General features: G+C 46.0%; 1 pseudogene; it reads left to right on the top strand.

Moving 5' to 3' along the window:
• Nucleotides 1–20,544: 20,544 nt before the first annotated feature.
• Nucleotides 20,545–21,694, top strand: LOC116085136 (annotated as a pseudogene).
• The last annotated feature ends 303 nt before the right edge of the window (nt 21,695–21,997 follow it).

The following is a 21,997-nucleotide window of genomic DNA, read 5'->3' as shown; positions in this document are numbered from 1 at the left end:
GGAGCAGCCCAGTCAGCTGCTTCTGTAGCAGCATTCTGGAAGCAGGAGGACCTTCACCGGCAGACTCTTCCCACTTTCTCTTTTGAGACACTCCCACTGTGTTGCTCAGGCTGGCCTCCACCTTGCCAACCTTGCCTCAGCCTCCGCAGGCTGGGCTTACAAGAGTGCTTCACCATGTCCCCTTCCTGGCTGCAGGCCAGTCTTCTCTCCAGGCCTTTGTGGTTCAGAGCCTCACAGGGACCCTCAGAAGGTGGAGTCTGGAGTATCCCAGGTGGAGCCTCTCCATCCACCGAGGGGAGCTGTGGACTGAACCACCACCCCCTGACTGCCATAGCGACAGCACAGTGTTGTTTACTTCCAGCCTGTATGAATGTTCACTTTTACAGTTTTTGCAAAGTTGAGAGTAACAATAACATAAACCCGCCTCAGTAGTTCTGCCCCTGTGTGAAGAGGGCAAACACCCCCAGGCCAGCTGGAACAAAGCCCCTCTGTTAGGAGATACAGCTTTCTGAGTCCCAGAGTCTTGGAAATGCCTGATTGACCAGTAGGGGGCCTGGACCAGCCCCTTTGGGTGGCCCCTCCCCATCCATGCTTACACCATGGGAGAGGGTGGGAGAGGGCAGCACCTGGCCTTGCTGAGCACTGGGTGTCGGGGTTGGGTGGCTTCCACATGGGAACCCATGGCCCCAAATACTTTCCCTGTGCCTGAGGGCCAGCATGTCTGACCCTTGTCCCTGGCACCCTAGTCAAGGGCACCTCTGAAGACAGGCTGTTCCCACAGTCTCTCAGAACAGCCTCCTCTTTCATTCAGGAAGCACAAAGGTTAAAATTTCTATTCTTGTCTCAAGGAGATTCAGGCTGCCATGCCATCTTTCCCTTGACTTTGTTCTTGTCCCTCTGTCCCTCTGTTCATCATCTCTCCATCAATTCCTCCTTTCCACTTCCCTCCCTCTCTCCCCCTCTCTCTTTCCTCCCTTTCCCCTTCCCTCCTTCCTTCCTTAAGCCTACTGTAAAGAACTTGGCATATAAAACCCACACAGTGATGTGAGCCAGAGAACCTCTCTACGGTTATAAAAGTCATTCTGAAGCCCCGGAGCTTCGCATTGGGTACACACTTTCCCACCACAGAACCACAGACCATCAATGATGGAGTTACAACCAGAACAATTAGCTTCATATCCTCTTTCATGCCTCATCTGTCCATCATTTGCATTCTGTCCCTCCTGGGCACCTGAGAGGGTTTCTCCTCCTTTCTACATGGTACGCTCTACACACATGCATACTCATTTACAGATAAGCATGGATATATTGTAGGCTAGGATTTACATATGAGGGAGAATATGTTTTTTTCCTTTTTTAAGTCTATGTAATCTTATTTAATATTATGTATTCTAAGTCCACGCGTTTTCTTGCAAACTTTGTGATGTCATTTTTCTTCACAGCTGAATAGTACTCCCTTTTATATATGTACATGTGTGCATGTATGCAGACATATAGGAAGGGACACTGAGAGAAAGCTCCCCTGCATAGCAGAAGGGGAGCTTGGAAAGCTAAAACCTGGCCTCTCCTGAAGACCTAGGTGTTTTAAGGGGGCTTTTGTAGGTGGAAATGGTGTTCTTTCTCCCTTAGTTTAGGGCATCTCAGTTTATTGAAAGAAAGGGAAGCCGATGAGCCCACAACCTTAGATAAAGGTGTCCTGTGTCTGGCCTTGGGCTTGTGGGAGCTGTCTACTGTCAAGGGGCCTGGCTGGTCAGGAGACAGAGCCTGCCAGGGTGGAAGGGTGAGGAAGAAAGAGGGAGATTGTCAGCTTTACGATCTGTCTCTGGCCCCCTTCCCATTTGACTATCAGGGATCTCTCTAACATAGGGTTCTCAACCTTCCTAATGCTACAACCCTTTAATACGGTTCCTCATGTCGTGGTGACCCCCAACTGTAAAACTATTGCTACTTCATAACTGCAGTTTTTCTACCGTTATGAATAGTAATGTAAATATCTGATATGTGACCCCCCCCAAAGGGGTCATGGACTCACAGGGTGAGAACCACTGGCCTAACTCCTAGTCTCTCATTTCCTCATCTCAGGGTCACCCTAACTTCTGTTCTGGATTCAGGGGTACACACTACTGTAAAGGCTTCAAGCTGACAGGAGGAAAATGTAGGGAGGCCAGTGGGTGTGCCTCTCCTCAGGTCAGTTTAAGGGGCCTCAACAAGTCTATGCTGAAGATCTGGAACATACTATAGCACTTGGTGAGCGCATGGTGTGTGAGTGCGTCCCACTGTAGCATACGGAGCAAGACTGTTAGTGCTACTGTAATTCCTGCTGAGAGTGTAGTTAAGGAAATGGGAAGAGGGCAGACTAGAAAGCCACCCACGTAACCACTGGCAGGCCTTGCCACGGCTGCCAGATTGATGATTCCTTTGATGTTATTGTCCACTGCGGGTACACACCATTAGTCTGTCTCAAGTTAGAGAAACTTTTCATCAGCTAGGTTAAGTTCAGAGCAGGTCTGCGGGTTCCTTCTAGCACAACCTTGGGGGAACATTAAGAAACAACTTCAATGGCATCATGACTAGTGTATATCTTGGGTAGTAAGGTGAAATGCAACCATGCAGCTAGCTGAAGCCTGCAGTGGAGCCCTGAGAAGGATAAGGTCTGAGAAATGGTCTCTATATTGACATCCGTTTACTAAACAGATTCAAAGGTGACTGAATGGGTGGGAGAGATGGCTCAGCTGTTACCGGTTCTGGCTCACAGCTGAAGTGTGACTGTACAATGTTACGTCAGGCTCCTACACAGGGAAGATGGTACTTGTCTCATTGGCACTGCCCTCTCAGCAACAGGTGTTCTGCCCGCACCAGGCACAATGCCCAGTAAGGGTTGACACAACGGGCCAAACCCGGATGAAATCTGGGTTCCATTTTTGTTGAGGGAACACCAGGCGTCAACATCCGACGGACAACCTGAGACAGATATAATTCCTTTGGGTCTTAGAATATTGCCCAGAAATGCCTCACGGACACTACCTCGGGTCTCCCGATATTTTCCCTTATCTGTAAGTTTGACAACAGAGTATTTGACAGCCTCCTCGAATCAGAGAAGATGGGCAATTAGGCTACAGGATCCATTATAGTTGTGAAGAGTACTCTTCCAGGGAGAGAGAGTGTTCCAGAGTTGGTAAAAACATTTTAGATTTAGCCTAGGCATTTAAGAAGATTGGAGCCTTAAAGTCTGGGTGGAAGTGGTGGTGGTGTGTGATAAACACCTTTAATCCCAGCACTCAGGTGGTGGACACAGGCAAATCTCTGAGTCTGAGGTTAGCCAAGGCTAACAAGGCCAAGGCTATACAGAGAAACCATGTAAAAAACAACAAAAACACAAGCAAAATGATAATGATGATGAGATAATAATAGTAATAGTAATAGTAATAATAATAATAATAATAATAATAATAATAATAAAATGCTTTTTTTCTCAGCTGCAGCTAAAACACTGCAGATGTTGAATTGAGCCCAAATATGATTTAATATATCTGGGAGGGTTTTCTTTATCAAAAATTCTTATTAAGAACTAGGCATCTAAATAACACCTCACATGGTTAAGCCTAATGAGTGAGGACTGCGGGCCCTTAGACAGTTGAACATATTGACATATTGTTTTAAAAAGATTTCTGTGTCTTGCCTACATGTATATGCACTACATGCATACCCAGTGCTCATGGAAGGCAGAAGAAGGTGCTGTATCCCTTGGATCTAGAGCAGTTATAAGCTGTCATGTGGGTATGGGAACTGTACCCAGGTCCTTTTGAAGAGCACAGTGCTATGAGCCACAGAGCCATCCCTAGTCTGCATACTGATGACCTTGGCTAGACTTTCCTGCTTGTTGTTTTAAGACCACGTAGGTGGCCAAGATTAATCACTTTTCTTTTAACTGTCAAGGCCAGTTGAGGATCTGATCCTCAGGGAGTCCCTTGAGCTAGAGAGAACTTCTGGCTCCTCTAGTCTGCCCTTTACCTCCATGTGCGGGGAAACCAAAGTGCTTGCCTGACCAATGCTTCACTTGAAGTGTTGAGAAAATTGTGCCCTGCCAACCTCTGCCTCCCAAATGGTGGGATTAAAGGCTTGTTGTGCCACCACTGTAAGCCCCAGTCTAGTGCTTTTAACTTCTTTGTAATTTTTAGATAAAGTCTGAGAAGAAGTGAAACATTTTTAAGTAAATCTTGATTAGATATTTTCTAAGTCAGTACCCAAAACTGTTAGCAAGAGAAGATTAATAACTTATGACAACTCCACTTACTTAAGCAGAGGCTTGATATTAACGGTCTAAACTTTGACTTTAGAAATTTAATCATATATACATTAAATATGTATATATATTCTAAGTTTCCTTTTTTACATAACTTTTAAAAAATTTACTTAGACTCTTTTAACATGTATAAGCTTTCCAGCTTTTTTCCAATTCTGGAAAAAAAAATCCAGCCAGCCTAATTTTCATATACAAATCTCTATTTACTAAAAATGTTTTCATCTTTACACCCTAATATCTTACTGGTTTCTTTTTTTTTTTAATATTTATTTATTTATTTTATGTGTATGAGTACACTGTAGCTGTAAAGATGGCTGTGAGCCATTATGTGGCTGCTAGGAATTGAAGTCAGGACCCATACACTGTAGCTGTCTTCAGATGCACCAGAAGAGGGCGTCAGATCTCATTTCGGGTGGTTGTGAGCCACCACGTGGTTGCTGGGATCCGAACTCGCGACCTTCGGAAGAGCAGTCAGTGCTCTTACCTGCTGAGCCATCTTGCCAGCCCCGTACTACATTCTTAACTCTATGACAACCTCATAATGCCTACAAATACATTGACTGCCTGTTGTGAGAATTTTCTCCCAGGGGGATTAAGCCATATCTATCCCCTCTCCATAAGGTCCCAATGACAAACCAAAGTTCAGTTTCAGCAAAGCTCACTCTGAGGGACCAGTGAATTTGTGAGGTTCACTTAGAGAGCACTGGTGACCTGAAAGCAGCACGTTGGAAAGTCTTTCTCCGCATGGAAGATGTCTTTCTCACAGCCACGTGGGTAGAGCCATTTGGCATTCCTGTTCGCTAGAGTCTGCAAGTCCACCCTGCAGGGGTTTGCTGTTTATAATGAGTTCTGGGTGGTCCCGAGGTAAGAGAACCTTTGGACATAGGGTATTTCAGGGACCCGTCCCTCTTGTTTATTTCCCTCCCTCAGAATGGCTGTAATTGAATGATGGTATTATAATTAAGAACCCTCCCTGGGGGCCATGGTTCACCATTCCCCCAGAGGGTATTTACACCTCACACAAGCTGAGAGAAAGTCTAAAGTTTTCTTCGAAATTCCTTGGGGTTTAATTTACTCCAGCTGTCCAGGAGGTCAGTCGGGGGTGGGGGGGACCTGAAGAAATCTTAGTGGCTTCCATTTCCATCGCCCAAGACTGGGAGAGACAGACAGTCTCCTCATCTTCCTGAATCTCCAGCCCAGCATCCCGTGGGGCATACTGTAGCCAACGGCAGGAGCAGTCAGTTTGACGTGACAAAATACCCCGCGATCAGTGCCTAGTGTCTGACTGGCTCTTTCTCATCCATGCCTGTGGCCTTGGTTCCATCATTTTCATCTGATACTCCAGAGATCTCTGCTGCTTTCATTCCTGGAAGTGCACTATTTCCTTCTAGCCTTATCCACAGGACACATGAAGGCGAGGAGCCCTCGGTCTAAGAGACGGTGGCTGCCTCCTAGTCCTGTTCATGAGTGGCAGATGGATCAAGAGATAAAGCCTGCAGTCTGAAAGACAGAATCCCCACTCCTAAGCTATAAAGTGGCTTAAGGCCCTGCTGTTTAGAGTGATATAAAGTAACCTCTCCTCTCCTGGTAGGGGAGTGGGTGAGACCACAACACATCTCAAATAGTAGCCTGATCAGTTAGTCAGGGATAGCTATAAAATGAAACTGTTAGGCGCTGGGCCTACTATAAGCTTCCTGGCTCCTAGATAAAAGGGGGGGTTTGTGTTGGTCCAGATAAGATGAAAGGGGAGAGACTCCTCTGCCTTAGGGTCTCCCTGACCTCGTGCCTAGTCTCTTAATCTATCAGTTCATATACTACACCCCTCCAGCCCAGACAGAAAGCAAGCCTGGTAAGCCCCTGGTGACTGTCTAGATTAGCAGAATCTCCTTGCAATTCACGTGTAATCTGGATATAAGTCCCTGTAACTTAGAAAGCACTAGACACAGAAAACAAAATGCCCAGTATTTGGCCCTGGACTACTGCAAATCTCAGAGTGTTAGTAAAGCAGTATTGGGGGCACACAGCTGGGAACGCCCTCAACTTCTCCTTATGATCCAGTAAATACATCATGAAACGCAATTGTGTTAAAATCCAAGGAATCTGCCAAGAAGGTCTGATATAACCTCTAGTCTGGTAATGTCAACAGAGCCTCTTGGTTACTTCCTGTCTGTAATGAGTTTAGCTCCATGATAAAATGAGCCCATCCTGTCCCAGGACATGAAGTCCCCATGAGATGCCAGCATCTCACAGACTAACTGTGGACAGTCGTGCCTTTCTTTTTCAAACAAACAACCAAGTTAGATCTGCGTGGATACAACAGAAGAAATTACCCTTGGGTGTGGAAACTTGAGTAGCTAAGAGACAGAGGAAAGAATTCCATGGTTTCTACTCAAGGAAGCTGTGAGAAAGGCTAGAATCCCACTTGGCTTCTAGAGAGGGAGAAAAATTTAGTCATCATCCAATTTTTAGGTTACAAAACAGTAATGAGCTTGTCTCTCAGAATTGCAGAAGAGACAGGGAAAGGATGGAGATACAGGCACCTGAAATAAACCCCTAAGGTTTGGATGTCATGGGGTGGAAAATTACTCCCCAAATCTCCCTAAGGGGTATTCTTTCTTCCAGCTCCTGGATTGGGTTTCACCTTGAGCCCTGTGAGATAACATCACTGTGGAGCCAAGGCTGAAGGCTGACAGGGAAGATTTAGTCTCTGTGCACCGGTCTCAAGTCATGAAACAGTTCAGCTTGCTTCCTGTGACATAATATATGTTAGAGCATTTGTTTTCAATCCATGGGTTCATGAACCCATTTGTGTGTGTGTGTGTGTGTGTGTGTGAGAGAGAGAGAGAGAGAGAGAGAGAGAGAGAGAGAGAGAGAGAAGGAGGGAGGGAAAGGGAGAGGGAGAGGGAGAGGGAGAGGGAGAGGGAGAGAGAGAGAGAGAGAGAGAGAGAGAAGAAAGGAGAGAAAGGAGAGAGAAAAAGAGAAAGGAGAGAGAGAGAAAGAGAGAGAGAGAAAGGAGAGAAGGAGAGAAAGGAGATAAAGAAAGGAGAGAAAGAGAGAGGAAGGAGAGAAAGAGAGGAAGGAGAGAAAGAGAGAGGGAGAGGGAGGTAGCAATGAAAATAATTTTATGATTGGGATCACTACACTGTGAGGAGCTGAGTTAAAGGGTCGCAGTGTTAGGGAGGGTGAGAACCACTATGCTAGACTGAGACGCAGCAGTTGAAGCGATATCTCCTTGTTGGAATAGAGAACCACCAGCCTGAGACTTCAGCATGCCTAGAACTCAGCAGCGGCCCCTCCCCCTCCTGGGGGGGTGCGGGGTGGGGAGGGTGCTTTCAGGGCTTGGCTTGGTTTATCCTGACCTTGGTGAGTGAGTGGGTGGTCTTCAGAAGAAATCCTGGATACCAGTCCTGAAAAATTCTCAATATAAATATATTCTCGATATAGAATAAGGCGATTCTGTTTTTTTGTTTTTTTTTTTTAAAGCTACAAGTACACAAATGTATTTACTATAAATATAGAGTCTGATTTAAGGATGGGTGACTTTGCCTCCATGGGACCATGGACAATGTCTGCGGACGTCTTTGCTAGGGCTATCACAGCACCCAGGGGAATGTTTCTGCAGCTTCCTACTCAGCCCACAATAGAGAGCTACCTGCCTTCTGATTCAGCAGGTAGTGCCGAGGTTGAGAGGCCCTGGCCTGCGCACACAGAGAGGGATTAAAGCTGTCCTTTATCAACGCATACGTTATTTTTTCCAGTGACTTTTCTTTCAGTGCTGGGGATCAAGCCTAGGACCCTGTGTGTGCCTGGCACGTGTTCTCCCACTGAGTCACAATCACAAGCTATAGGTGGAGTCATTTACAAGATGCTCTGTGACAGAGAAAGCCCCTTTAATTCTCTGAAGGTATTTACCTTGTTCTGACCCGTGTTGCAGGGTTGCAAGAAATCCAGGAGTTCTGTTCCTCTTCTGAGCGGGGCATTGGGGGTAGTGACCAAGCAGGAGAGACAGTGAAACCGTGGCTATGGCTGTGGATGTCTAACCCCTTCTGTGGTGAGCTATTTACTAAAGTCTGTGCTGTCTTGGGGTAGAAATGAATGGTGAGATTCGGTCTACCTTCAGGCACACCTGGGCCACACACAGATTGTGGTTCTGGTGGGAAGAGTTTAGCATGGGAAGACTGGTGCAGAGTAGCATTTGTCTGCTCTCAAGTCGTCACCTTCCGGAATCTTCCTGGTGTCTGTTTATCATTCTCTCTCCTTCCGGTCCCTTCATGTTCTTGGGAACTTGAACCTCTGGGCCAGCCTGATGCTCTCTCATCTCTGCCACATTCCACTGAGTGGCTTTGGCTCGGGTGGGCCCTTGGGTTAGAGTTCTCAAAGTCTGTGAGCTATGATATCATCACTGAAGAGAAGACACCTTGCTTCTAGAGTCAAATCTGGAAATACTCGTGGAGTAAAGAAACTCGTGGATGAAAGAAGCGATGCCCAGGATTTGCTTCAGAGTCTTCTGGAGGGTGGGTGTGAGGAGACAGAGGGAGATGAAAGAATCTGGTTTGCCCTGGGTGACAGTCTGTGGGTGTTTATTTTCTCAGTTGCTGTGAACATTTAGAAACCGTGCTTGGCTTTCAGAGGCCAAGCCTCGGGTAGTTGCTCAGTTGAGAGAAGGTGATTCTCCTCAGCTCCCTTTTGGAGGGTGTCTGAGCATGGGCCTGGTTCAGAAGGAGGATTGAGTATCCTCCTGCATATGTGGAAGGTTGGAGCTCCCATCTGAGGTTGGCCTGGGAGCTACAAGGGATGTGGAGTTGGGACATTAAAGGAGATGGGTCTGTCAGGATGTGCCGGAGGTAAAGCTGAGCACAGGACACCCCCTGAGAGCTGTCTGAAGATGTGGGTGACCCCATGGAGCTCCTCATGATGCATTCCAGCCTGCAGTTCACCTGTTTGATGTGCCACATAATATGGAAGTGCATAGGACACCAGGGCTCAGAGAGAGAGAGAGATCAAATCAACATGAAATCACAGAGCTTCAAAACCAAACAAGAATGTCAGGTTCCCTTCTCCCTGCTCAGCCAGGGGCTGCCAGTCCTTGGAGTTGCTACCACCACACACTTCTTTCATCCCGAGGACATGAGCCTCCTCATGATGCATTCCAGTCTGCAGTTCACCTGTTTGATGTGCCACATAATATGGAAGTGCACAGGACACCAGGGCTCAGAGAGAGAGAGATCAAATCAACATGAAATCACAGAGCTTCAAAACCAAACAAAAATGTCAGGTTCCCTTCTCCCTGCTCAGCCAGGGGCTGCCAGTCCTTGGAGTTGCTACCACCACACACTTCTTTCATCCCGAGGACATGAGCCTCCTTTGGGTTCAGGGTTTACTGCCTTCAGCTTCAGCTCAGTCTAGTCCTCACACAGCCTCAAAGCCAGAACGTGGGCTCAGCCCTTACAAATCTCTCCACAGCCTCTGGCTTCAAACAGCAAGCTAGCGCCCTTCTGGTGTGTGTCACAGCTACACAGATTTGGGACAACTCCTTTACCCTGTGAAGACTGACTTGAGTCTCTGCAGTAGATTCCAGGGGAACATAACACTGTCATTCCACCATGAAGAGGTAGAGCTATTGCACCTACCCTCAATTTCTGAGGCATCAGGAGGTAGCAGAGGAAGCCAGGCCAGGCCAGTTACTGCTAAGTCTTGAAAAGAAACCTTGAGTATCTGTCAGAGGCCCTGCCCCCCATTAATGCCAGCTCACCTTCAGAAACCACACGGAGAGGCTGCATGGGAAACGGAGGCTTTGAGATTACGTCATAGACAGGTCAGCAGTCCTGGGTCCTAGGAGAGATTCCTGGAGACTCCTGGGTATCTTGTCTGTAGTCCTGTGAGAAAACTGCAAAAGTCAACCCACCTGGGCCTTAGCAGCTCACAGAACCACGGGAGTGCTACACACTAGCTGCTTTCAGATAGTAAGGCTGAGGTGGCATGTTCGACAGCATCGTTCCTGAGAAAACTGTGGCTTCTAGCTAGTAGAAAGTCCCCTGCAATAAAAACCCTCCACACTATAGAAAGAGGAGGGGGCCGTTGACATCACTTAAACATGGGTCAGACCCAGAACTGCAACCTGTGTCTCTTCTCCATGTGGTCACAGACTTGGATGGGAAAGGAGAAATCCTGTATCCTTCAATTTCCCTGAGGCTTCATCATCAGCTATGAGGAGGTATCATCAGATCTCTCTCTAAGACAAGTCCTCCTCGTTGTCTGGGACCAGTCCTGGACCCTTCTCCCAGTGTGCACAGCACTTTGACAGTTATTCACCCAGAGAGATGCTGAAGCTAGACTTGTTTGTCCATAACCAGGGCCTTTGGGCAGCTGGCACTTTTACTCTTCTCCCCCTGCACCTGCAGAAAAGACACCTCTGTTGGGTGGAAATAAGAGATGTCTTATTTCTGTCAAATGGTGGTCCAAAGGGAAAAAATGGGGGGACAAAATGGGTCACCCACATTTTTCAGCATCTTCTCATATCCTTCATAAATCCTCGAGGAAACGGAGGTTACAGGGTTGCCTCACGGACATGCAAATGTCATTGTAGAATCATGGCTGGACCCAGGTCAGCAATGCCACACCCGCCTCTCAGTTGCCTCACCACATGAGCTGGCGGGTAGGGAAGGTGGGTGTACAAGGTGCAGCCAATACTCTCATCTAGACCTGGAGGATGCCGTCCTTCCTCACCAGCACGCTGGCTGGCCAGCCAGGGCAGGTGCTGAGTTCTCAGGGAGCAGGCATTTCTCGTATTTCATTTGAATCAAGTTATTTGGATTCTATCCACAGAAGGGTCTAGGGAGTGGAGCAACAAGGGAAGGGGTCACAGCCACCACGGCAGGTCTGGAGGTAGCTACTGAATAGTTTATGTTATGTCTTTGCCACTTGTCCTGATAGCCCTGTGGGTGTTAACTAGGGGCCCAGGAGGCCGTGCCAAAGACATTGTCTATTTGGAATTGAAACTGAGCCCGTTGCCTAGACAATTTGCCCCAGAAGATCTATAATTCTCTCTCTCTCTCCTGGTTCCTGGCCACCACCCCACCAAACTTGGGGAAGGATCCCTCAAACACCAGAACATTTGAGTCAGCTTGGAGTTCACCTCTTTACTATGTTATACACAGTGGAGAGACCCAGAGCCTGGGAAGATTGTATTTTTTTTTTAAAAGTCTTTGAAATATGTGCAGGGCTGGAGGTGGAGAGACAGGAAGTGAGGCCTGGCAGACTAGCAGTGTTTCCTTGGAGACTTGGATTTGATTTCAGTTCTACACAGAATAGTCCTGAGCCTTGTCTGCCTCATTTTACTTTGCGAGGGGAGATGTGTGTATGCCTCTCTCAGTGCCCAACCCTTTGATTAGCAAAGTTGGAACTGGCCAACACCAGGAGGCTCTCAGGAAGTATTTGTTGATCCAAAGAAGTAGCTTTCATCCCTGAGTGATGACGTGGACACATTGAAAACAACTAGAGGAACAGAAATGTAGAAGAGTATACAGGATGAGGCTACAGCTTGGTGGTTGAACGCTGAGCAGTATGCGTGAGGTTCCCATTCCAAGCACCGAGAACAAAACAAAACTCCACAAAAACAATGAGTGTCTTTGCTTGGACATTTTTCACTCACGTGACTCATGAAGTCAAATGCTGATGGGAATCAAATAAGTAATATAAATTAAAGCAGGTGGCTCAAATAAAAATACAATGCTTACTGAGATGGGGCCTCCGATTTAGAGAGGTAACTGAATGGCAAAGACACTGGCGAAAATCACATGTGAACTACTTATGTAATGTACCATGAGCATAGTTTATGCAGACACCAAGCTGTGGCTATTTTCTTAAATGCTTTTGTTTAAGGCTTTACTTTATTTTATTTATGTATATGACTAAGTGGACATGAGTATGGGTGCCCAAGGAGACTAGAAGATGTGCTGGATCTCCTGGAGGGGGAGTCAGTCATGCTGCCCAACATGGATGCTGGGAACTGTGGGGACAGCATGTACCTTTAACTCTCCAGCCCTTGTTATCAAATAAATACTAAAAAGAAAAAGAAAAGAAAGAAAAAATCTGCAGATTAAAACTCTACAAGAATAAAAGAAAGGAAAACCTAAAAAGCCCATGAGACGTCTCTCTTGGCCTTATGTTCTGGTTAAGTGGCTTGCCTTGTAACCTGAAAATGAAAAATCCTACCCCATGTGTTCTGAACATGATCTCAATGACCTTGACAAGGTCTGATATTCCTTCTCTCTGCTCCTTCCTTGTCCCTGTCATCCCCACCATCCCAACCCTGCTCAACCAAGCCTGTTTTATCACAGCTTGGGGTCTGCTGAGGGTGTGGCCTCTAATGACCACTAAAATTTGTGAAGTTCCTACAGTTCCCAGGCTATTCAGTATGGCTGAAGAAAATTTTATTTGGAGACGGCCAAGGTGCCTCTAGCCCTCGACCACAGAGGACAAAGAATAAAACCTGTGGCTTTTTGGGGATGGCTCAGGAAACCTCTGTGGTAGGAGCTATGCCACAGCTCATGCTGTGTGGCAAAGAAATGGGTCTTGGAGGCAGGAGATATGGACTCAGACCAAACTCTCCACTCTTCCTGATTGGCCTCCCCCAGTGGCAGCTTCCTGCTTCCAACACTGAGGGTCCAAAGTCCTGGAGTCATCTTCATCTGTGCTTCTCTCACACAAGTAGCCCATTAGCAAATGGGCCCCAATTTCAAAATACACCGAGAGCCTGGCTCTGTTTGTTACTTCCTGCCGTCTTAGATCTGAGTTATTGATCTCCTGCCAACTGTCTTCTCTTGCTAACCCTGGCCTCCTGAAGCACGTCCCCTCTCTTTTTAAAATCATTTGATTTTTTTGATACTATAATCATATCATATCCTACTTCCCATTCTTCCTCCTAAACCTGCCCATATACTCTTCCTTGTTCTCCTTCAAGTTCATGGCCTCTTCTTTTCACTAGCTGCTATTGCAAGCATGTATGTATATCTACACAAACATATTACTAAATATTTCATACAACCTGCTTAGTCTGTATAATGTTACTTGTATGCATGTTTTTAGGGCTGACCATTTGATATTGGAGAACCAATTGGTGTGTTCTTCCCTGGGAAGACTAGTTCTCTAGATTTTGGCATTCCTTAGTTCTTGTAGTACTTTGTGTAGGACTGAGGCCTCATGGTTTCTGCCCCCTCCCCCTGCCCACTTTAGCATGTCTATCCCATGCTGTTTTCCTTGTTTAGCCCATGTTTAGGCAGTCATGTCAATGGTTACAGCTTCTGACATTTCTAGGACACACAGTTGCAGAGCAAACACCCTGGTTCTCTGGCTCTTACAAGCTTTCTGCCCCATCTTGTAGGTAAGGGAGCTGTGTTACAGATGTATCTGATGGGACTGGGCTCCACAATTATGCATTTTAATTGGTCATGGCTTTCTGTAGTGGTCTCTGCCTGTTGCAAAGAGAAGCTTCCTCTACGAGTGGGGAAGGCTACTCTTCTCTGTGGTTATGAGAACAAATATTTAGGATGCAGGTAGGGATTGTGCTGCATCAGTAAAGTGATGGGTTAGTTCTTCTCCTGAGATCCATGAATTCACTAGCACTGGGTAGTTGGTTAGCTTTTCAGGACCAGGCATGGTTTCCATTTTGTAGAGTGTTTTGAAGCTAGTGGCCTGAGCGACTCGGACTACATCTGAGAGTGTGTCACTCTTTGCAGAGCTGCTTTGTCTGACTGCTGTCGACCTTTGCTTTTTATTATTTATCTTTTTGCATCTATGAATGCATAGAGGTCAGACAAGGGCATTGGATACCCTGGAACTGGAGCTATGAATGGTTGGGAGCCTCCATGTAGGTACTGGGAATAGAACCTGGGTCCTCTGGAAGAGCAGTCGGTGCTCTTAACTACTGAGCCATCACTCCACTCCTAATCTTTGCTTTTTGAGTGGGGGTTTCTCGCTGCAGCCAAAGTTCATTGGCTTGGTTAGGCTGCTTGGACAACCCTCTTGTTGCCATCCTTTACCCTGTCCACCCCCAGTGCAATTCCAGAGCCTGGCTCTCTACATTGGTTCTGGGAGCCTGGGAAGTCCTCATGCTTTTGTGGCAGGTACTTTAATGACAGAGTCACTCCCCAACTCCCTCAGTCATCTTTTCCCTGTACTCCTTATTGACGACAGTGGCCCTCAACCTAAACCTAACCTTTCTCATTTCATTCTGAGAGCTTATTCCAACTACATACTATCTGCTGACCTGCTTATTTTCTGGCTTTGGCCACTAGAATGTACTCCTTAAAGAGGAAGCTGGGGCAGTGTCTGCAAGACAGCAAGTCAGCAAAACACTAGGTCTTTTCTGGCTTCCTGAAGCAGAGCCGTAGCAAGAGACTCAGGGAAGTCAGCCTTCTCTCAGGAGGTCATGTTGGCCTTGAAGGCCTGAGAGTGAGCAGATGGGAAGGGAATAGAAGTTGTTCCTGCAAAGGAAAGAGAGATATGGGATCAGTTGGGAGGTAAGGCCAAGTACAGTGCAGGGCGTGGGTCATGCACTGGGACAAGGGTCTCGGGTGCTCTCAGGTGATGTGCACAGGAGCCCCATGCAGAGGTTTATGACAATTATTCAGTTAATGTTTCCAGTTGATACACAGGTGGGTAATCTTAGATTTAGTCTGCAAAGAATAATTTGTAAATCAACAGAAGTCCAGCCAATCAGGGCTGTCCAAGAGAAAGGTGATGGAGCCTGTGTAGTGTGTGAAAGGGGTGCTTGCTTCTTCTGCCTCTACCCAGGCTGGCTGTGGCTGGGTGGGATGGTTGTGGTTCTGCGTGCCTCACTCAGACTTGTGAGCATGCCCAGGCTCATTTACCTGGGGACTAAACACACCAGAGATGAACATAATACCCCCTGGCAGGGAATCAACATTTGGGAAAGGCGAGTTTTGACAAGGGGACAGGTACAGAGCAAGGACTCAGAGCATGGGGCTTTGACTGTCAGTCAGTGCTGGCATTAGCAGGGAGGCACTCTGGGTATGAGCTGAGGTTTCTGAGGACCTCATGACCATGGTTAGGCAGCCGTTCTACATTGGTTGTCACTTCCTTCCTTTTCATCTGGTGACAGAAACTTTCCTGAGTACTTACCAGTACCAAGCGACAATAGGTGTTTAGTCACATTATCATAATTATCTCTCATAATTATCTCAAAAACTATGGACAGAGAACTCATTTTAGTCAAGGGAATAGAATATACAAGGATTCCTTAGTATTGTGTGTGTGTGTGTGTGTGTATGTGTGTGTGTGTGAGGGGGGGAGGAGACAGAGATTAAAGGTCTCTTAATATCTCAGTCTACATATAAGAAAGAACACTTGCAAAAATAGATTCAATTTTTTTCTAAACCTTGGAAATCAAAGATTTACAAAAATCTGGAGAGCATTAACTAACGACCCCTCCGTCCTCCCTGTATTCTGTAAGTGCTGTGAGCTTCATAGTGTTTTGTTGGAAGTGGACCTGTTTAGTGTGGCCTAGTGGGTCATAGCTACTTGAAACACTGAGGCAGGAGGATCACAAATTCAAGGCCAGCTGGGTCTCTAGAGAAAGTTCAAGGACAGCTGAGTTAGATTACAGAGACCTTGTCTCAATATTTTTGAAAAGGCCAGGTATGGTACTACATAGTTTTAATCCAAGGGTTGGGAGGCAGAGGCAGATGGATCTCTGGAAGTTCAAGGTCAGCCTGGTCTACAAAGTGAGCTCCAAAGCCAGGGCTGCATAATAAATAGAGACACCTTGAGCGAGAGAGAGAGAGAGAGAGAGAGAGAGAGAGAGAGAGAGAGAGGTTAAACAGTTGGGAATACAGCTCAGCAGGATAATGTTAGCATGAATGTTCAATCCTCACTCCTGTAAAATAAACAAATTCAATGAAGTTACAGGACACAAGGTTAATATGTAAAAGTAAATTGTATTTCTGCACATGAGTAATGAACAATACGATAATTAAATTAAGAACATCATTACATATATAATAGCATCAAAGGGAAACAAATTAAGGAGCAAAATATAAAAGACTGCAAGCCTTATATATGGAAAACTATCAAACATTAGTGAAAGTAATTTTAAAAGATTTAAGTACATGGGAGGAAGACATATCATGTCTTATCATGTTCAGAAGACGGGGCCTTTCACAGTACCCCTTCCTACCCTTTGGCTCTTATATTTTTCAAGCCCCCCTTCTGCAGTGAAGAAGAAAATGTAAGTCCTAGATCTAGAGTATTATGATCTTGGAGTGAGCCATGCTTTCTTAGATACGCTAAAAGTGTAAGTGACCAACAAAAAAATGATCATTTTAAAATTTAAATCCAAAATTAAAATATCATTTTAAATTCAAATTAAAACATGTAACCCAAGCCAGGTGTGATAGCAAATGCCTTCAATTCCAGCCCTTGGAAAAAACAGAGGCAGGTTGGTGAGTTTCAGGATGGCTAGAACTACATAGTGAGACCCTGTCTTGAAAACAAACAATGCAAGTCCCCCAAACACACACACACACACACACACACAAACACACCAAACACACTATCAAGAGAGTGAAAATACAAGCTGGATGAAGTGATTCACACCTGTAACTCCACCACTCAGGAAACAGAGGCAGGAGGATTTTTGTAAGTTCAATGCCAGCCTGGGCTACAATAATAAATTTCAGGCCAGCTTTGGCTATAGTCTGAGACCCTGTCTACATCAAAAAATGTGGAAAAATAACCCACTCAATGGGAGAAGTATTTGTAAGTCATTTATAATAGTCTAGTATTAAGATCGTATATAGAATTATTACAAGTTAACAATAGACACATAACAAATTAGATACAGAAAAAGTATCTTAATAGACATTTCTCCAAAGAAAAATATACTCTTGTGTATGTGTTACTGGGAATTAAAAAGCCTAGGATCTGGTTCATTTGTGTACCAAGCAACTCTTTACCTCTGAGCCATACCCTAGCTATAAAGAAGATGTACAAATGACCAATAGAAGTATGCAAAGATATTCAGGATTAATAGCCATTAGGGAAATAACAAAATGACAGTAAAATACAACTGAGGACTTACTAAGATGATCGTAGCTAAAAAGCAGAGAGCATTTGTTGACAAGGGTCAAAGAAACCGAAGTCTCCTACCGCTTGTGGGAATGTAGGATGGTTCAACTCCTTTGGAAAGCAGCTGGGACAGTGCCTCAAAACATTAAACAGAGCCATCATCTAACCCAGAAATTCCACTCCTAATTCTATACCCAAGATAACTAAAAACACATGTTCTCATAAACTTATACATGAATGCTCTTTGTGTTAACCAAAGATCCATCCCTGTAAGAGTGGATAAACAAAACGTGATACTTTCATGCAGTTAAATATTACTTGCCCATAAAAAAGAATAATAAATATAACATGAATGATATGAAAACATTATGGTAGATGAAATCAGCTCATCTGGCATGAAGTCATTTAGAGGAAATGTCCAGACAGGGAAATCCACAGACAGTAGACTTGTGCCAGGGGAAGGGGAGGGAGCAATGGGAAGTGATTCCTAGGCAGGATGAAGTTTCCATTGGAGATAATAATAATGTTCTGGAATTAGATGGTGGTAATACTGGCATAAAGTTTTGAATATATGTCAAACCACTGCAATGTATACTTTTAAAAAAATGCATCTTTATAGTGTTCCAACACAAATTATTAGGGAAAAAGTTCTCCGGGATATACAACTAGTTAATATAGAAGATATGATTTGAATTCAGTGCCCATAAGCTCGAGGTCATGTGTTATTAAGCCTTGCTAGGCAGCCTGGGGCCCCTGGGAACTGTCTCAGGTACTCACAGAATGGCTTCTTCTGAGGGTGCTTTGAGCATAGTGAGTTGGGTGTCTGCTGTCGCTAGCAACCGACATGGACATACATTCATCGCAAAGTGACCCAAACAACTCTGACCCTGTCATGAAGATTTCATCACTGTCTCAAGCTTGTGTGTCTGGTTCTGTCTTCTCTTGGGTGAAATCATTTCCAGAGAGTGCTCCAGCTCTTCCATGGCTGTGTTTGGGGCTACTTGGGAAAATACAGTAGCAATATTGCTTAGGCTAAAGGTGGAGACCCACTTCTGCTTCCTGACTATTATTTTACTGTGGGTATTAATAAGAGTCCCAGGAATATCCTTTCCCTGAAGTCTTAAACAGGGTAGATTTTCTCCTCTTTGGCTCATCTTTTTACCTGCCTAGCAGCTACACAATCATTTAGGATATACTAATATATCCATTGATAAACATCCATCCATCTATCCATCCATCTATCCATCCATCCATCCATCCATCCATCCATCCATCCATCCATATGCACATCCACTCACACACCTATCGATTCATACATCCTTGCACATAGCCATCCATCCATTGTTCATTATCATTCTGTTCAACCCTTCCAATTCATTATGGTCTGTTACGAGTAAACCTGGGTTTTAGAATATGAACCAAGTAATTATTTTTTTCTAAGTCTTCTAGGAATTTATGAATTTAGAGTTTAATGGGATGTGTGGATGGTGGAAATATTTGGCAGCCGTGATGACCTAGTCAAATTCCCAGGCAGTTTCACAAAAGCTGAATGTCCCTGTTAATCTCCTTTCTTTTCTTTGCTGTATAGCAAACCATTTTCTCCACAGGGACTTGCAAATGTGCGAGCTCTTCCCTGAGGGCTCCTCTGCACGACACTGACCTTTTATCACTAATTCAACTTGTAATCTTGGGGAGGAAAGTTCTCCACTTATTTTTGAAACAGCAAAACGCAAGCAAAACAAAACAGTCAGAGCATGAGGCAGTCCCAAGGCTTGCTCTGCTGAGGTATTATTACTCTGGGCTCCAGGCAGGCCTGGGCCTCGTAGCAGCCTCCCATCTCACCCCTGGCCATTCAGGATTAGCTGTAGGATGATCCTAAAGGCCAGCTGGAGCCTCTGAGTAGGTTGCTTAGAAATACTTAACTGGGGAGAGGCAGCCAGAGAGGGAGAACTGTAATCTCAGGCCTGCCTGCCCAGCTGCCTCCAAGAGCAAGCCAAGTTCAAACTATCCTTCCCTCTGCTTTCATCCGGGAGTCCCTCAGTCTTCCTGGTTCATCCAATTCTTCTTTTTTTTTTTGGTTTTTTGAGACAGGGTTTCTCTTTGTAGCCCTGGCTGTCCTGGAACTTACTCAGTAGACCAGGCTGGCCTCGAACTCAGAGATCCACCTGCCTCTGCCTCCCAAGCGCTGGGATTAAAGGTGTGCACCACCACCGCCTGGCAGGTTCATCCAATTCTTGCTAGTTTTTTTTTTTTTTTTTTTTTTTAAGAGCCAGCACAATTTCTGTCTCTTGGGACCATTACACCTCTTCATCTCACATTTATCCAGTCCCTAAAAACGCATTCATCACCTTCTCATGCTCAAGCCAAAGACAAACAAGACTCGGCACCTGCCTTTATTCCCCAGGATAGGGAAGACGGAGGGAAAACCATTACAGGGCTTGCTGAGCAGCCATGACTCTGACTGGCCCTGCCCACGGAGGATGGGACAAGTGTTGTGGAGCACAATTTCTTCGTGCTTTCTTGATGCTGTGTCCGGCTGTCCAGCTGGTAGTAGGGGGAAAGTCTTATTGCAGTTTGCCTGGCTTTTCCAAGCCTCATGTTGAAATTAAATAACCACTGTAAGAGTATGAAGAATTGAGACTTTTGCTGGGTAGTTGTGGCACACGCCTTTAATCCCAGCACTTGGGAGGCAGAGGCAGGCAGATTTCTGAGTTCGAGGCCAGCCTGGTCTGCAGAGTGAGTTCCAGGACAGTGAGAGAGAGAGAGAGAGAGAGAGAGAGAGAGAGAGAGAGAGAGAGAGAGAGAGAGAGAGAGAGAGAGAGAGAGAGAGAGAGAAAGAGAGAGAAAGAGAGAGAAAGAGAGAGAAAGAGAGAGAATTGGGACTTTTATAAAGTGGTTATCATGAGGGGCTTTTCTCATGAGTAGATCAGTGCTCTTCTTTTGAATCTGGGTTGGTTATCATGGAGTGGGTTGGTTATTGAGACAATGTGTTTCTGGTAAAACGTTTAAGTTCAGCTTTCTCCAGGCTCCCCTGCCCTTCCACCTTCTGCCATAGGCTGTGCGGCAAGACGGCTCACAACAGATGTCACTGCCTTGAGCTTGGACTTTCAAGGAATTGCGAGCAAAGAAATTGGTGTGCTTAGGAGGGGCCAATTGGTAGTATGAATAAGCAAAAGAAACGGAAGCAGCAACCACCTCCCCCTCCTCAGCCCCCTCAGACACCAGAAGGTTCCGCAGACGGAGAGCCAAAGCCAAAAAAGCAGAGGCAAAGGAGGGAGAGAAGGAAGCCTGGGACCCAGCGAAGGAAACGGAAAACCAAACAAGCAGTCCACATTGTAGAACCTCCAGAACCAGAGATCAAGCTAAAGTATGCTACCCAGCCACGAGAAAAAACGGATGCCAAGAACAAGTCTTTTTCCCCTTACATCCACGTAGTAAATAAGGGTGAACTTGGAGCTGCTTGTACAATCATCAATGCTGAAGAAGAAGAACGGACCAAATTGGTGAGGAGCCGGAAGCGTCAGAGATCTCTGACCCCTCCCCGGAGCAGCACAGAAAGCAAGGCTCTCCCAGCTTCATCCTTTATGCTGCAGGGGCCTGTGGTAAAAGAATCGTCTGCTGTGGGGCACGTGGTTTGCTGTCTCTGTGGCAAGTGGGCCAATTACGGTATCATGGGTGACCTCTTTGGACCCTTTTATCCCCAAGATTATGCAGCCACTCTTACGAAGAATCCACCTCCTAAGAAGTCCACAGAAATGCAGAGGAAAGTCAAGGTTCGGCACAAAAGAGCTTCTAAAGGTTCTAAAACTGACACTCAGGAGGAGGAGGAGGAGGAGCAGCAGCAGAAGGAGCAGAGGAGCCCAGCTGCTCGTCCTAGGTTCAAGCGGCGGTGCCTCTCAAAAGACTCTGGTGGAAGTCCTCGGTCCCTGTCCAGGGGGGCTCCTCGTAAAAAAGCAGCCGCCGAGGGCAGCAGTAAAAAGACTCGTTTAGATACAAAGCCCTCTGTATCTACCACTTCAAAAGGAGGTCCTGAGCGGGAGTTGCAAATCCCTGAACTACCTCTTAACAGCAACGAATTTTGGGCCCATGAGGATTGCATTCTCTGGGCCAATGGAGTCTACCTGGTCTGTGGCAGGCTCTATGGGCTGCAGGAAGCGCTGGAAACCGCCAGAGAGGTGAAATGCTCCCACTGCCAGGAGGCTGGCGCGACTTTGGGCTGCTACAACAAAGGCTGCTCCTTCCGATACCATTACCCATGTGCCATTGACGCAGATTGTTTGCTCAATGAGGAGAATTTCTCGGTGAGGTGCCCCAAGCACAAGGCGAGACAGCGACAGCGGAGATGATGAGAAGGTGGTGGACACACAGGATGGGATGGAATCCTCCTGCTGTGCAACCAATACCCCACTCTGCCTTGCCCTGCACCCCCGCTGCGCCTGCCCATGCCAGCACTTCCAATGTTCCCACTTCATACTCAAACTGGTGACACCACAGGAAAAGAAAGACACAGATGTTGGAATGGCTGTTTCCATGAACACAATCTCCATAGTGACAATGTGGGGGAGGGGAAGGGGTAGGCTGATGGGGAAATGGGGAGTTATAAGGGAG

The sequence above is a fragment of the Mastomys coucha genome, unplaced genomic scaffold (genome assembly GCF_008632895.1).
Source record: "Mastomys coucha isolate ucsf_1 unplaced genomic scaffold, UCSF_Mcou_1 pScaffold9, whole genome shotgun sequence".
In the NCBI taxonomy this organism is placed as follows: Eukaryota; Metazoa; Chordata; class Mammalia; order Rodentia; family Muridae; genus Mastomys; species Mastomys coucha.
This window is presented reverse-complemented; position numbering and strand designations above follow the sequence as displayed.